The 14,528-nt window shown below is 41.0% G+C and overlaps 1 long non-coding RNA gene across 1 annotated transcript; it reads right to left on the reverse strand.

The window, feature by feature from the left end:
• Positions 1-4,611: 4,611 nt before the first annotated feature.
• LOC140848677 (uncharacterized) lies at positions 4,612-10,380 on the reverse strand. Its single transcript, XR_012129777.1, has 3 exons — positions 9,830-10,380; positions 5,409-5,529; positions 4,612-4,935 (listed from the first exon to the last, which is right to left on the reverse strand). It is a non-coding gene; the product is annotated as an uncharacterized lncRNA (long non-coding RNA).
• Between the last annotated feature and the right edge of the window lie 4,148 nt (positions 10,381-14,528).

Consider the following 14,528-nt stretch of genomic DNA (forward strand, 5'->3'; position numbering starts at 1 on the left):
TGCTATTGTGGAATAAGGTTATAACCCAGACTGTTTTCTCACTGTCACCCCGCATCCCAGTACAACCGCTGATCTGCTTTCTCTCACTGCCCCCATATGGCAAAGTATAGTGTTTTTATGTCCATTTAAATTCATATAAACAGCATTATTCAGCATTTATCCTGGAATTTGCCTTTTTTCACTGGAGGTTGTGCCTGGAGGTCTAGTCCTGTGGATAGGGAATTAGTGTAGTACTTCTAACTGCTGCTTTTTTCCCCTGTGTGAGTAGAGAAAGGAGGGGCCATCTAAGGGGATGTAATAAACATTGCCACTGATTAGCATTGGCAAGGCTGAAGCCATTTCTCATTCTCATTCACCTTTGCTTTCACCAGTGTGAACTGACCAGTTTTTTGTTTGTTAGTTTCCCATGGTTTTTTCTCTATCGTGATCCTGCCTTTCTCTTATCATGAAGGTCTCTCTTGCACCCAGAGTATTTTTGCCTGTGCCCTGCCCAGTCACTGAGTATCTCTCTTTATCTTGCTTGGGCACCCAAAGGCAGTTCACCCTCAAAGGGGTTTAGAAAATAATTGCTCTGCTCCTATTTCTTCCAGAGTTGTTTAATAGTGTGGTAAAAACTGCCTTGTCTGTCATTCCCACAATGTGGGGAAAACTGTCAAGACAAAGAGAAAAACTTCAGGGCTGCCATAAGACTGTTTCACCCAGCAGAGTAGCAAGTCCTGTTCACATTATGTACCCCTAATAGGGTACCTCACCTCTGTGATATTCTTCCCCAAAATATGTAACTCCAATCTAATCATGAGAAAACTTCAGCAGAACCTTAACTGAGGAACAGTCTACAAAATACCCGACCAGTATTCTTCAAACATGCCTCGACCATGAAAAACAAGGCAACACAGAGAAATGGTGACACTAGGGAAATATGGCAGTTAATGCAATGTGGTGCCCTGGACTAGATGCTAGAAAAGAAACAGGACCCAAATGGAGAAACTGTTGAAATTCAAATATAGGCTCCTTAGTCAATCTAGCTAAAGGTTTGTGCATTTTGTTAATCGTTTAGAAGAATAAATTTTTGATTTCATTGATTTTTCTCTATTTTTCCATTTCATTTATCTTTGCTCTAATCTTTAGTATTTCTTTCCTCCTGCTAGCTTTGAGTTTAATTCGCTCCTCTTTTCTAATTCCTTAAGGTGTAAAGTTAGGTTGTTGATGTGCCATCTTTTTTCTCTTTTTTAACATAAGCATTTCCAGCTCTAAATTCCCCCCTTAGCACTGCTTTTACTGCATCCCATGAGTTTTGATATTTCTACTACTGTGTATTTTCATTTTCATTCATCTCTAAGTATTTTCTAATTTCCCTTATGACTTCTTATTTGACCCAATGGTTGTTTAAGAGTGTGTTGTTTAATTACCACAAATTTCTGAATTTTCCAATTTCTTTTTGGTATTTGATTTCTAACATCATCCTGTTGTGCTCTGAAAAAATACTTTGTATGATATCTATTTTTTTTAATCTGTTGAGAATTGATTTGTGGCCAAATATATGGTCTACATTGTAGAGTGTCCCATGTGCACTTGAGAAGAAAGTGTATTCTCTTGTTAGGTAGAATGTTCTGCAGTTAGAACTAGTTGTTTTTTGTGTATTATTCAAGTCCTCTTACTTATCTTCTGTCTGGTTGTTTTATCTATTATTGAGAGTTGGGTATTGAACTCTCCAGCTATTACTGTAGAATCATCTATTTCTCCCCTCAATTCTGTCTGTTTTGCTTTATATACTCTGATGGTTTCCTACACATATATATGTTTATAATTTTTATATCCTCTTGCTGTATCAAACTTTGTATTCATATATAATATCCTTTGGCTCTTGTAACTGTTTTTTATTTAAAGTCTGTATTAGTATAGTCACGCCCACTCTCTTTTGGCTATTTGCATGGAATATCTTCTTCCATTCTTTCACTGTCAACCTAGTGTGTCTTTAGATAGAAAATAAGTCTCTGGTAGATAGCATATAGTTGGATTATGTTTCTTAAATCCATTCTACTAATCTCTGTCTTTAACTGGAGAGTTTAATCCATTTACATTTAAAGTAATTACTGGTATGAAGGGATTAATTCTACCATTTTGCTATTTGTTTTCTGTATGTCTTCTAGGTGTTTTTTGTCTCTTATTTCTTCTATTACTGTCTTCTTTTGTATTTAGTTGATTTTCTGTAGGTTTTAATTCCTCTTTTGTATATATATATATATATATATATATATATATATATATATATATATATATATATAGCTATTTTCTTTGTGGTTGCCACAGGAACTGTGTTTAACATCTTAAGGTTTTAATGCTCTAATTTGAATTTATACCAATTTAACTTTAATAACATATAATACTTTGTTCCAGTGCAGCTCCATCCCCATCCCTTTTCAGGAAGAGCTAATAGGAACAATATTGTCTGAGTTCTGGCATGTTTAAAACTGATTTCCTAAAGCCTTGATAACTGTCCTGTAATTTCTTTCCTTATGTAGATGCTATTCCACTGTTTTCTTGTATTAAATGTTTATATCAGGTACATAATGCCATACTGATTTTTCTCCCTGTTAAGTGACTTGATCTTTCTGCTTGAAGTCCCTAATAATTTTCTTTTATCTTTAATGTCTAATAATTCTACCAGTCTCAGAATTGACTGTACTGAGTCAGTTCCCCAGGTAAATGTGGTACCTTTTAAATATACACATTTGGATCCATTTGATTTCAAAATGTTTTCTTAGTTCCATTACATTGTTTTGATTTTATTTCTGAAAGACTCCAGTTATGTATCTGTTGAATTTCCTTGCCTGTTTTCCCCATCACTTTCTTTCTGATCTTGTTTTTAATCTTTCATTGTTTTTGAGTTATTTTCCTGGCTTTTATTTCTAGTCTCTGTATCCTTTGCTGTGTTTTCAGTGTATTTGTTCTTCCTGGGGCACTCTGTAATGTAACTCTTCCGTTCTGAGATAGTTTGTCTTCTTAGATTTCTTTCCTAAGTGAATAAGCTACTCTTCACACATCACCCTCTAGTTTATTGCATTTTTGTATTGTCCCATTTTTGTTTCTTGTGATTGCTCATCCCCCATCCCCACCCCCACACCATATCTACAATGCCTTAAGTATTTTAAATTCAGGTCAGATGTTGTTTTGCAAATTTCCTCTCCTACATGATAGGAATTCTTCTGTGTTTTCATCTGACAAAAAAATTTGATTCTAATTTTTAACAATCATTGTATCTTTGTATGTATGCTTGATTTAAAGTTTTCCTGTTTATGTTTCAGTTCAAGGCCTGCTGTTTCTTTAATACATGGTAACTTTATTTCTGGTCATTCTTTCTCTGATCCTTAGGTCTTATCTATTTAAGTAGAATCTTGTTATGAGCTACTTCTTTCCTTTGCTTCACCATTTACTGAGGCCTTAGGGGAGATTCTGCTATCTCCCAGGGTCTCTCTCTCTCTCTCTTTTTGACTTAGCAAGCTTATTAACGTAGAGACAAGCAGGGCCACAGCCACCCCTGAGAGTGACCCTTCAACCCCGAGTGTGCAGGCCTAGGAGCCCCTGGCAACCAGAGTAGCGGGGCCTCCGACCTGCCTGAGGTCCACAGCTGTGCTACCCCAGCAGCAACGCCCCCAACAGCGCCAGTTGCCCCTCCTGGAACCCCTTCAGCGTCAAAATTCTCTGGCTTCAACACCCATAGCTCCTCTGCCAATCTTCATGCCCCCTCAGGAAGCAGAGCCAACCTGGCTCACAAGCCCCTCTGGGGCCCCCAGCCATGACCCCTCAGCCTGTCCCCACAACCTGATCTTATGGCACTTGCTCAGACTTCTAGAGCTTTGCACTGGAGGGTGCGTCACTTTTTCTCCCTTAGAAATGGCACCTGCTAAAGCCTTCACGACTTTGTGGTGAATTTCCAAACCACTTCCTCTGACTCTCCTACATACAGCCTGTGCTCTGACATATCAGGCTCAGATCTGCTCTCAGAAGCTCCCTTCCGGATCGCGTTCTTTCCTTCCCGGATGAACCTGTGTTGCTATTATCTGTGTTCTGCCGCTGCTCGTAGCTGTCCACGTTGTCCCCTTGGGCCTGCAGCTCCTTCTGTGCTCCGCATCTCGGGGCTGAAGCACCGATTCTGCTAGTCCCTGGTGTTCATCTCCCTCACTTTCTTTAAAATTGGAATGTGTATTTTTTTCGGTTTCAGAGTTACCGTATAAGGATACATTCTGGGTATTTTTATTTACTCTCAGTTCTCTGAGGTGTGGGAAGAATCAGATTTAGGCAGCACCCACTGTCATACTGTAAAATTCTATAGGTTATAGACCTAAGAGGTTTTTTTCCTTTGTGAAAACTGAAATTAAGCTGCCTTGTCAGAGGGCCTTTATCAGATTGCAGACAAACTAAAGTGGATCTTTGATCTATGTTAGAGGGAACCCTATTGGCAAGAAATACAATGTCCTTTCTCTCCGATAGGAAACTATCTATTCTGGAGGAAAATTCATGGGTAAAGTAGATGGGTGTTTTAAAAGTTCAGGATGGGAAGTGTGATTATATTTCTATTCTGAGTGTACCTTTTTAAATCATGGATGAATTGGGTCTGCTTATTTGAAGCTTGTTACAAATGTGCAAATCTCTCCTTTATTTCCTTTAGAAGATGTGGAAATCTACAAAAATGTCAAATGATTTATATTAGTCAGCTATTGCTTTAATAATATTTCATTATAAACAGCATCCCAAATCAGCGGCTTTCAAAACATGACATTTATTTTTCTTGTTCAGTAATCTGCAGGTCAGCGAGAACATCTGCTTTACACTGTGGGTTGGCTGGGCTTGTCTGTAAGCTGTGGACTTGGCTCAGGTCTGCTCCTCATCCTGGGGCCCGTCCTGAAGAGGCAGCAGCTCCCTGAACATTCTTTTCTTATGGTGGGTTAGAGAAATATGAGTGGAGAGTAGGAAAAAAAATGCAATGTTTCTCAAGCTAAAAATTGCAGTTACGTCTGCCCATATATCACGGGCCAAACAAATCACTTGGCCGAGCCTATAACATCACGAGTTACGGCTCAGCCTCCTTTATTGGGAAGTACTTCAAAGTAGATGACAAAGGCCATGTATGTATAATTTTAATACAGGAAGGGAGTGAAGAATTGGAACCATTGATCCAATCTACTACATAAGCCAAAAAAGGAAGTGGAGAAAAACTTATGTGACAGGAAAAGGCATTTTTATCCTTAGATGTTAGAACTTGTGCTTAGCCTAAGCTAATCTCTCAACCCAGTTGGACAATGAAAGCAGCATATGTAATAAAATAGGAAGAAATATTTTCCAATAATAAACTCCTCACGTAGGAGTTTCCTGGCTTACACACTCTGTGCCTGGACTGGGATACTCACCAGAGCTTGGCGCTGGGGAAAGGGGACATGTTGTCTCAGAGGAGGGTCTTCTTAAAATCTCCAGATTGCATGAGAATGTAATGAATTTAACTCTTTGAGTGTGTGAGATTTTTTTTTCTTCCTGGAAGAAAGCATGAATTGAATGAGAGATGGAAAGTGGAAGTTTCAAGAGGATTCTGGAACTCAAAAATGGAATTACATTTTTTGAAAAAACAAATTCATTTTTGAAATCATTTCATACTTACAGAAATCTTGCAGGAATACTACAAAGGACTCCCAAATGTCCTCCAATCAGATTCCCCAATTGTTGATATTTTACCAGTTGCCTTAATCATCTTTATTGTTATTTTCTCTCTCCCTTTTTATACAGACTTAGATGTATTTGTTTTATCCCCAACCATTCACAAGTAAGTTGCAAACAACACTCCATTACTACTTCAATGTCAATTTCCTAACAGCAAGAGCACTCACTTATATAACCTCAGTACAGCCAACCACCAAGATCAGAAACTTAACACTGAAGCAATTTGACCAGGTAATCTACATGCAAATATTTTGTGGGGACAGAATTTGAGATTATGTAAATACCCTTTTTTTTCATCAAACTTTCCTCTGTTAGTTGTAGCATTCATTGATGATTCTTGCATAAACCAGTTATGATGACAATGATGAACGCCAAGTGATAATTTTCTAGTTCTAGCCTTCCTTCTACATGTATTAGTTGGCATTCTATTGTAAGGAAGAGCTTTCCATTCTCCCTATTTTTTTATTCATTTATTTATTTCTATGAGTATGGGCTCATAGACCCCTATTTTATTCAATGACTTATAATCCGTTCCTTATATATTTGGATGTTCACATTGTCCCTAATTTGGCCAGTGGCAGTATCTGTATCCTTTTTTTCAGGTTCTTTTTGACGTATTCCCATAATTCTCTGACCATATCCTTATTTTCTGGCACAATGAGATATCCTAGGCTCTTATTTTTTCCCCCAGATCTAGGAAATACATAGTTACATGCACATACACACTTGCAAACACAAACAAGTATAAATACATCTGTTTGCTTTTTATGTCTACCTATTAAATATCATGAGTTTTCACTGATGCCATCAATTCTAGTTCAATCCTACAGAATTATTTTAGCCTTTCCACTTTCCATATTTGGAACTCCCTTCTCCAGCAGTGAGAAACCTGGTTTCCATTATTCTCAATGCATTTACTTACTTGCTCAACACATCTGTATGTAAGATATCTGGTCACACTTGCGGCCTGCTTGACCCCGATCCCATTGACCCCTGGCGACTCTGGCTGAGCCAGGAAGTCCTTGGTTCTGGTGCTGCCAGCTATGCCTGCTGCCCTGCCTTACTCCTTAGCCTCAACTCCATGGACAACGCCAGTAGCACCGATCAAATCTTTGGCTCCCACCTTGCTAACCATGCCTGCCATGCTGCCAAACATTCAACCCTGCCAGCTAAATCCTGGGCCTGTTTCATACCAAGGGACAGAGGTAGCAACTGCCTTTATTAATGCTTATTGCCAATGGTTGAAGAATATACAGCTAAATCAGTCTCTACTGAGAGTGCTTCTGACAGTAGCAGAAATTTGCTCATAATTTTTAGAGCACAAGAGTAGAATTGTAGCTTTACAAAAACAAAAAGAAAAGAAAGAAATACTGGAAAAAGACAAGTAGTTACAGAGGAAAGGAGAGGAAGCACTTTTAACAAAAATCCTGAGTGGGAAACTTCGCAGGCAAAGAGAACTTTGGAAAACAGAAATAACTATATTCACCTCCTAACAGAAATAATCCTTGGGCCCACCTCCTCAATGGACTCAGAACCAAGTTGCACCTCGGAATCCGTCGCCTCTTACGGGAGCCTGTCAATTCGAAGGTCATTTGCCCACGGCTGACCCCTGGGTCACTCTGGTCTTTGTATCTTCCACAGAGGAGGTGGCACCCGCGATAAGGGCTTGTCTCCATGCTTGGGGTCTGATAAGCTTTAACAAATTTCTCTCCAGGAAACTTTAATGCTATAGGAATTTCTAACCAATTTGTGACTTTTTCTACCTCTCCCTGTAACTGTTACCTCAGGGCCATTCTTCACTTTTAATTAAATCCTTTTCCTGTCAACCTGTTGAGTCATAATTCCCCTTAAAATCCTTCATCAGGAGACCTGGCAGAGAGTTCCTGAGGGACACACCACTCCCCCAGAGCCGGAGGTTTCTGCATTAGTAGCTCTAACTAAATCTCTAATGTTCAATTTTAAAAATCCCATCTCAGTGACCTCTATTTAAACAACAAGAATTTCTGCTTCTGTGCCTCCTTCCTTTTGGTATCTGATGTAGTAGATCTGATTATTCATTGTGTTTAGCCAGTTAAAATAGGTTTTAGGTAGGATTCTTCCAGAAGCCCACTCTGAGCTAAGGACCCATGTGGAAGTGGCTTATTAAGGCAGGCTTCCAGGAGAATCAGTGAGGGAATAGGAAAGCAGATCCCAAAGGGGCTTAGAAGCCAGGCAAGGCAATACTGCCAGTGACATCCCAGATGCACCTGGTCCTTCTGGGAGCTCTCGGGCAGGAAGCAGGCTTCAGATTTTGTCCTGAGCTATAACAATGGGCTTTTGTATTCCCAGCCAATGACTGCCTAAAGGCCCCTGGGGACTTGCAGGCACTTCCAACCCTCTGTATGGTGGGGCAGAGGTGGGGATTCAGCGCCCAAGGGCAATCCTTGGAAGGCTGGCTGCAAGTGTAAGCTTTCAGAGGCCAGGCATGCAGAAGCTGGGGGGAAGGGTGCCTAAAGCTGACTAAAAGAAAACAGGAGCATCTTCCGGGCCCTGCAGTAACTACCTCGTACAGATAAACCAATTCTCTAATACCTGCTATGGGCTGTATTGTGTCCCCCCTCAAATTCAGATGTTGAAACCCTAACCCCTGGTACCTCAGAATGTGACTGTAGTTGGATATACGGTCTTCACAGAGCCAATTAAGTTGAAATGAGGTCATTAGGGTGGGCCCTCATCCAGTCTGACTGGTGTCTTTATAAGAAGAGGAAATTTGAACAGACAGGCACAGAAGGACGACTCCAGGAAGACACAAGGGGAATATGGGTATCTGTAAGCCACGGAGAGAGATTTCAGAAGAAACGAACCCTGCCCACACCTTGGCCTCAGACTTCTTGCCTCCAGAACTGTGGGAAAACAAATTCCTGTTGTTCAGGCCACCCAGCCTGTGGTTTTGTTAAAGTGGCCCTAGCAAACTAAGACAGTCTCCTCTGCATCTGGAAGCAAAAGAAGTTCTCAAAGCTCCCTTCTGTAATTATACCATTTTTAAAGCTGTTTTTTCACATGAAAGCCTTTCTGCACCTGGATACCTTGCAGAAAGGCTGCAGAGTAAAAATACCTATCTTTTACTTTTAAAATCTCCATTCTGTTGATGACACAGTATTGCCTTCATTTCCAATTGCCCCTAGTCCAGTCACTGCCTGACATGCCACCTACTGCTAAGCATTCATAATCACAGACTTGGATTTCTACCTTATCTGTTCTGACCTACAATAGGAAACATTAAGATCATACTAAATGATCTTGAAGGGTTTAAACATGTTCCCTGGTTGCTTGGTCTCTTTCAATGTAGTGATGATCTATTGCTGTTCTTTCCTTTAGTAGATGCTTGCAAACAGAACAACTATCTTTACTGACTAGCCTAGAAAGCTACAATGCTTTTGTGAAAAAAATTAGTTATGGTGCTCTGGGTCCACTACCTAGAACATAATATCTCTGTAGAGGAATAACATCTCTCCAGTAACCAAGAAAAACCTATTTTTAAGAACTTCAGACATCCTACAACCACATAGATGTACTCTTTATTGGGGCTGATTGGAAATTTTCTATTTTCCTTTCATGCTTAAGGATAAGATAAACCTGTGACTAATGGGATTCTATGTTTTTAAAAATGTGTTTGGGTGGTCGTTTTTTGCATTTCAGTTATCATTACTCATAAGTATGAGATACTATAGCTGCATAAGGCACTTAACATGGTGAGCAGGGGAACACATCAGAGTGTCTATTCCAGTGGAGGCCAAGTCACTACCACTTTAGAATGTGACCCACCTGCGTCCAGGTGCCTGTTTGTCCCAAGAGCAAGGGGATATGGGTTAGTCACTGTGGCTGGCAAATTTGCCATCAGTAAGGGCAATAAGCATGTTGGCTTTGGTGAGGGGAAGCCCTTGCCACTGAACCCATTTTACTTATGAACCCGTGGAGCAAATCCTGGGGTGGTTGGGATGATACGGGCTGCCTGATACCCACAGAGTATGGAACGAGTCATCTCGTCTACCAGATTGTGAGACGTCTCCTCACAAGGCACACAAATACTCTCATAGTCTGGACTGATCTTAAGAGGGTCTTGAATCCATCTACATACCTTTTCTCTAATCTTCCTTGTTAGCAATTTTCTTATCTTGCCCCTTACCAATCCCATGACCATATAGCTAATAATTTGCCACTTTTTATGTATTACTGCAGGGCCTTAGCTCAGGTCATCTTCCCGAATAGGGGAAGTGGACAAGCTGTGCTACTTGAAGTCCTACTTTCTACAAGGATTTCCCTTGTTTACAGTCTTTAGAGACATATGATATAATGACATATATATATATAATGAATGTAATACAATGACACAATAGTGTACTTCTGGCCACTGCCAGTGTCCTGGGCTGAGAATTCTGTGAAAAGCCTAAAAGTCTCCCCTCTTTGCTTACTGATCATAGGCAACTCTCTGTGAGGTCACAGCTGTAGGCTGAGGGACGGATGACATACGGTGGGGTAGACATACAGGAATGTAAGCAGCCAGCTCGTGCAGCTTGTTTGTGTATAGAGACTCGGGCCTGGTCTTACAAGTCCTGCTTCCGTTTGATGGAAGGAGTGCTCTCTGTTTGATGGTTTGGGATCAGTTTGGCTTATATAGTCACCAAGTATTTCCTGGTTAAGTGTTTTTACACTCTCCTGGAGTCCAGTAGCAAGCCAAGGGTTAGTTCTCAAAAGAGCCATTTGCTGAAGAGGACATGCTTTCTAAATGATGCTCTATTGATTAGGGTAAAGCTAGCCTCACCGGGCAAATTCAAATGATTTTCCTTGTAGCCTTAATGTGGGTGCATTTCTGCTACAGCAGAGTATCTCAAGTCAAAGGCCACCAACCCACATCTTTACTTTGCTCTAACTAGTCAAATAAAAGACTACTTCATACCTCAATTTTTTCCCCATCTGCCCCCAGCTGATTAAAAAAAAGAAGAGAAGAAAAGGAAGGATGGTGTGTTAGAGGGCTCCTTTGGGAAATTTTCCTATATTGGGCCCTGGATCCCATAAAACTGCTGTATAACCATTTGGCCTTCTCATGGGAAGCATATGGGATTAACAGACTGTGACAATGGTCTTTTATTTTTCAATAATATTTTAACTTCTATCTGTTAAAAAGCTTTCAAGACCAAAGAAAGCAACTTAAAGTAATTTATATTATAAAACGTTTATTTGATCTAACACTTGATCTTGCTCTTTTGAGTTCAATGGTTTCACCTGGGGAGATGTGAGTGAGAAAATTCATACCTTTTTATTACAGAAAATTTCAAACATACATAAAGTAGAGAAAATGGTATAATAAGTCTCCATATACCTATCACCCAGCTTCAACAGTTACCAACCCCTCTGTTCCTCTTATGTATACTCTATCCTTCCCATCATTACTTTTATTTTCTTTCACCGGAGTATTTTAAAACAATCCAAGACATCATGTCATTTCACTTGTAAATTCTTCAGTAAAAACCTCTAACACATGTAGACTAATTTATGACCACAGTCTCATTACAGTACCTAGCAAAATTAACAAGAATTCCTTACTTCATCTCATAATCGATCCATATTCCGTTTCCCCAATTGTCTCAAAATGTTGTCTTATAGTTGGTTTATTTAGATCAGGATCTAAGCAAGACCTACATATTGCATTTGGTTGGTAGGCCTCTTAAGTCTCTCTCTCTTCCTCTTTTTAAAGTTAACTTTGAGCTTTTCTATTGAAGTAATTTATATTTGTCCTTGCTCTTAAAATAACCATCAAAGGAAAAAGCCTTAACCAGAGAGCCACATATTAAATATTCAGACTGGTCTAAGAAAACTAGTCAATTGAATAAATGAACTTGAATAAATTATGTGTGCATACTCAGAACAGAATTGTGGTTTTCAGTCAGAGACATATGAACCAAAGGCAAAAATCTGCTAAGATTAAGGCAGGTTTATTTGTTTTAATATGTACAGCACAATGTCCTTTCCTTTTTTTCTCTCCAAGTTCATTTAATGTATATCTTAATATTATATAAAATGCATGGCCAAGCTATTATAAAAGCTTTTAAATACAGTTTTAAAATGTAATTTAAATTTAATACAATTTTTAAAAATGACATAGAAAGTTCCCTTTGTTTTAGAGTTTTCCAGATACATATTAACAGTATTTTCTTTTTGCCTTCACACACTCAGTGTAAGAGATCACTGCAACAATCATCTGATTTGACCGCACAAGCTTGAGCACAGCACAAAGCATGACAGCTGTCAGGGTGGTGGCCCTTGTAAGTAACTACCTTCTTCCTCCTCTGGAATCAACTTGAGTGTGGGCAGTTCCTGAGAGGAAGTTGAGGGCTTTGGGGATGCCTGTCATCCATCTCCAAGATTATGCCTCAAATAATTGTTCAGGATGCCATCTCAAAAGCAACACAGGTTGGAGAGCTGTTTCAAATGTTCTTGCAGCTGACCTTTAGGAAAGAGCTTTGTAGGAAGAGGTGCAAGGAAACCAAACCCACAGGCACGGAAAGTAGAAGGTGCATCTCCAAAGAAAAACGGAGATGTTTTGCACCTGACAGAAGACTTGGCCACCTCTGGCCATCACTGCCAGGGACACGCTCTGTACAATAGGGGCCCACAGTGATCTCCCCAGCAACTGAGCTCTGAAGTGTTGGGGGAGGTCATTCAGAGGATATGACTGCCCATTGACCTGTGAGCTGGACCCCAGCAGTGAGACTCTCCTCATCCCCTCCCCTGGCCTTGGAATGTGGGTTCTGCTTGCCTTCCCTGCTCCCAGAGGCTGCCCCAAGGACACAGCCTTGAGCTTGTGATGTGGTGTTGAGACCATCTGGACAGTACATATGACTGAATCCAGTTCAGGCTTTTACGAGTTGGCGGGGCCGGTGTGGAGACCTACTCATCGCAGCCACCCAAGATGAGCCTCACATATAAATTCTCTTGCTTGTTAAACCTGCCACCCAACAATCTGAATGGCCTGCCTCTCTTGTGTCTCTTCCTGCCCTCTATGTATGGGGGCCAGTTTCAGATTACACCTGGGAAGCGGCCGAGGGGCTTGTGAACCAATGCAAGAGTCCTGCCCTCTTGCCGGGCTGAATTTGCTACTCTTAATGCTCTTTTAATCAATAGAATGACCCTTTTTTTTGTGACTGGGTTCGTTTTTATTTTGTTTTATACCAGTTATTCGCTGAAGAAACTAAGTAATTTGTCATGGGAGATTTCCCACATTCTGGATTTGGATTTGTAACCTTATGACGTCATTTAAAGTATTTGTCTATCCTCCATATTCTTTATAAACTGATACCTACATCTAGTGGCTTGATGATTTTTTCTTTTTGTCAAGAATACATTGTGTTGTTCTATATGTTCTGTTGCATCATATCAGAAGCCATAGGATATTATCCAACTTTTAGTGATGTTGAGATTGATCAAGTTTTCAGCCTGGTTTAAAGTTTGGTTTAAAATTTTTAGTTTGCCAATAATTTTAGTAGTAATTGATGATCATTGCCTAGATCCATCATTTCATAAGAGATTGCAAAATACTGATTTTTCTATATCTGCCATTTATTTTGGCTGTGTATTTTTCTATAAGTTACCTTCTCTCATCATTGATTTAGATAGCTTGAAATACAGGACCTTCAGGAAAGGCATCTGGATCCTTCCCTTAAAAAAAGAAGTCAGAGGAGGAGCCAAGATGGTGGCGTGAGTAGGGCAGCAGAAATCTCCTCCTAAAACCATATAAATTTTTTGAAAATACAACAAAATACAACTATTCCTAAAAGAGAAACCAGAAGATACAGTACAACAGCCAGGCTACATCTACATCTGCAAGAATTCAGTGCCTCACAAAGGCGGTAAGATACAAGCTGTGGCCTGGCAGGACCTGAGCACCCCCACCCCAGCTCCCCGGTGGGAGAAGAGGAGTCGGAGCGGGGAGGGAAAGGGAGTCCAAGACTGCTAAATACCCAGCCCTAGTCATCCATACTGGGAGCACAACACACATTGCGTGGTGTGCTGGATATTAGGGAAATGGAACAGTAAAACCTGTAACGGGTCCCCACAGCTGGCGCCCCTGGGACAAAAGAAAAGCAAGTGCTTTCTGAAAGTCTTAAAGGGACAGGAGCTTCACAGCTGGACGGAATAGTTCTGGCACACTCAGCCCACCAGCTGGGAATCCGGGGAACTCAAGGCACCCTAACCCCCTGGGCAACAGCGCAGCTCTGAAGCCCCTCACGGTGATAAACAGCCTCCTGTCCATTCCCCTTCTGGCACAGCCCCACCATAGCAGGGGCGCAGCCTGAGAGCGGCTGTGCCCACAGCAACTGCCCAGAGCCTCCTCTGCAGCCACCCAGGCCAGATTCAGAGGCCCTGCCAGCGCACACAGACAGAGGAAGCCGGGACAGGGTGCCAAGGGTCACTGTTCTTGCAGAGAGCACATCTGGCATGCCTGCCCCTCACTGCTGAGCTCTGGGCTGCTCCAATGGCTGCCCTGCCCGCGGCGGCTCAGGAAATAAAACCAGAAGCTGCTCCAAAGAGGGCAAGGTGACCAGCAACCAGGAAGGGACTTTGTTCTCCCAGCTGACACACGCACCAACTGCCCATGACTACCTCGATAGCCATGAAAAGGCAGAAGAATCTGATTCAACCCAGAATCACCCAGACAACCCCTGAGAGGGAATCTGGGGAGATAGATTTAACCAATCGTCCCAAAAAAGAATTCAAAATAAAGGTCATAACCATGCTGATGGACCTGCAGAGAAATATGCAAGAGCTAAAGGATCAAG

Source organism: Manis javanica, chromosome 4, assembly GCF_040802235.1.
Source record: "Manis javanica isolate MJ-LG chromosome 4, MJ_LKY, whole genome shotgun sequence".
NCBI classification, from domain to species: Eukaryota; Metazoa; Chordata; class Mammalia; order Pholidota; family Manidae; genus Manis; species Manis javanica.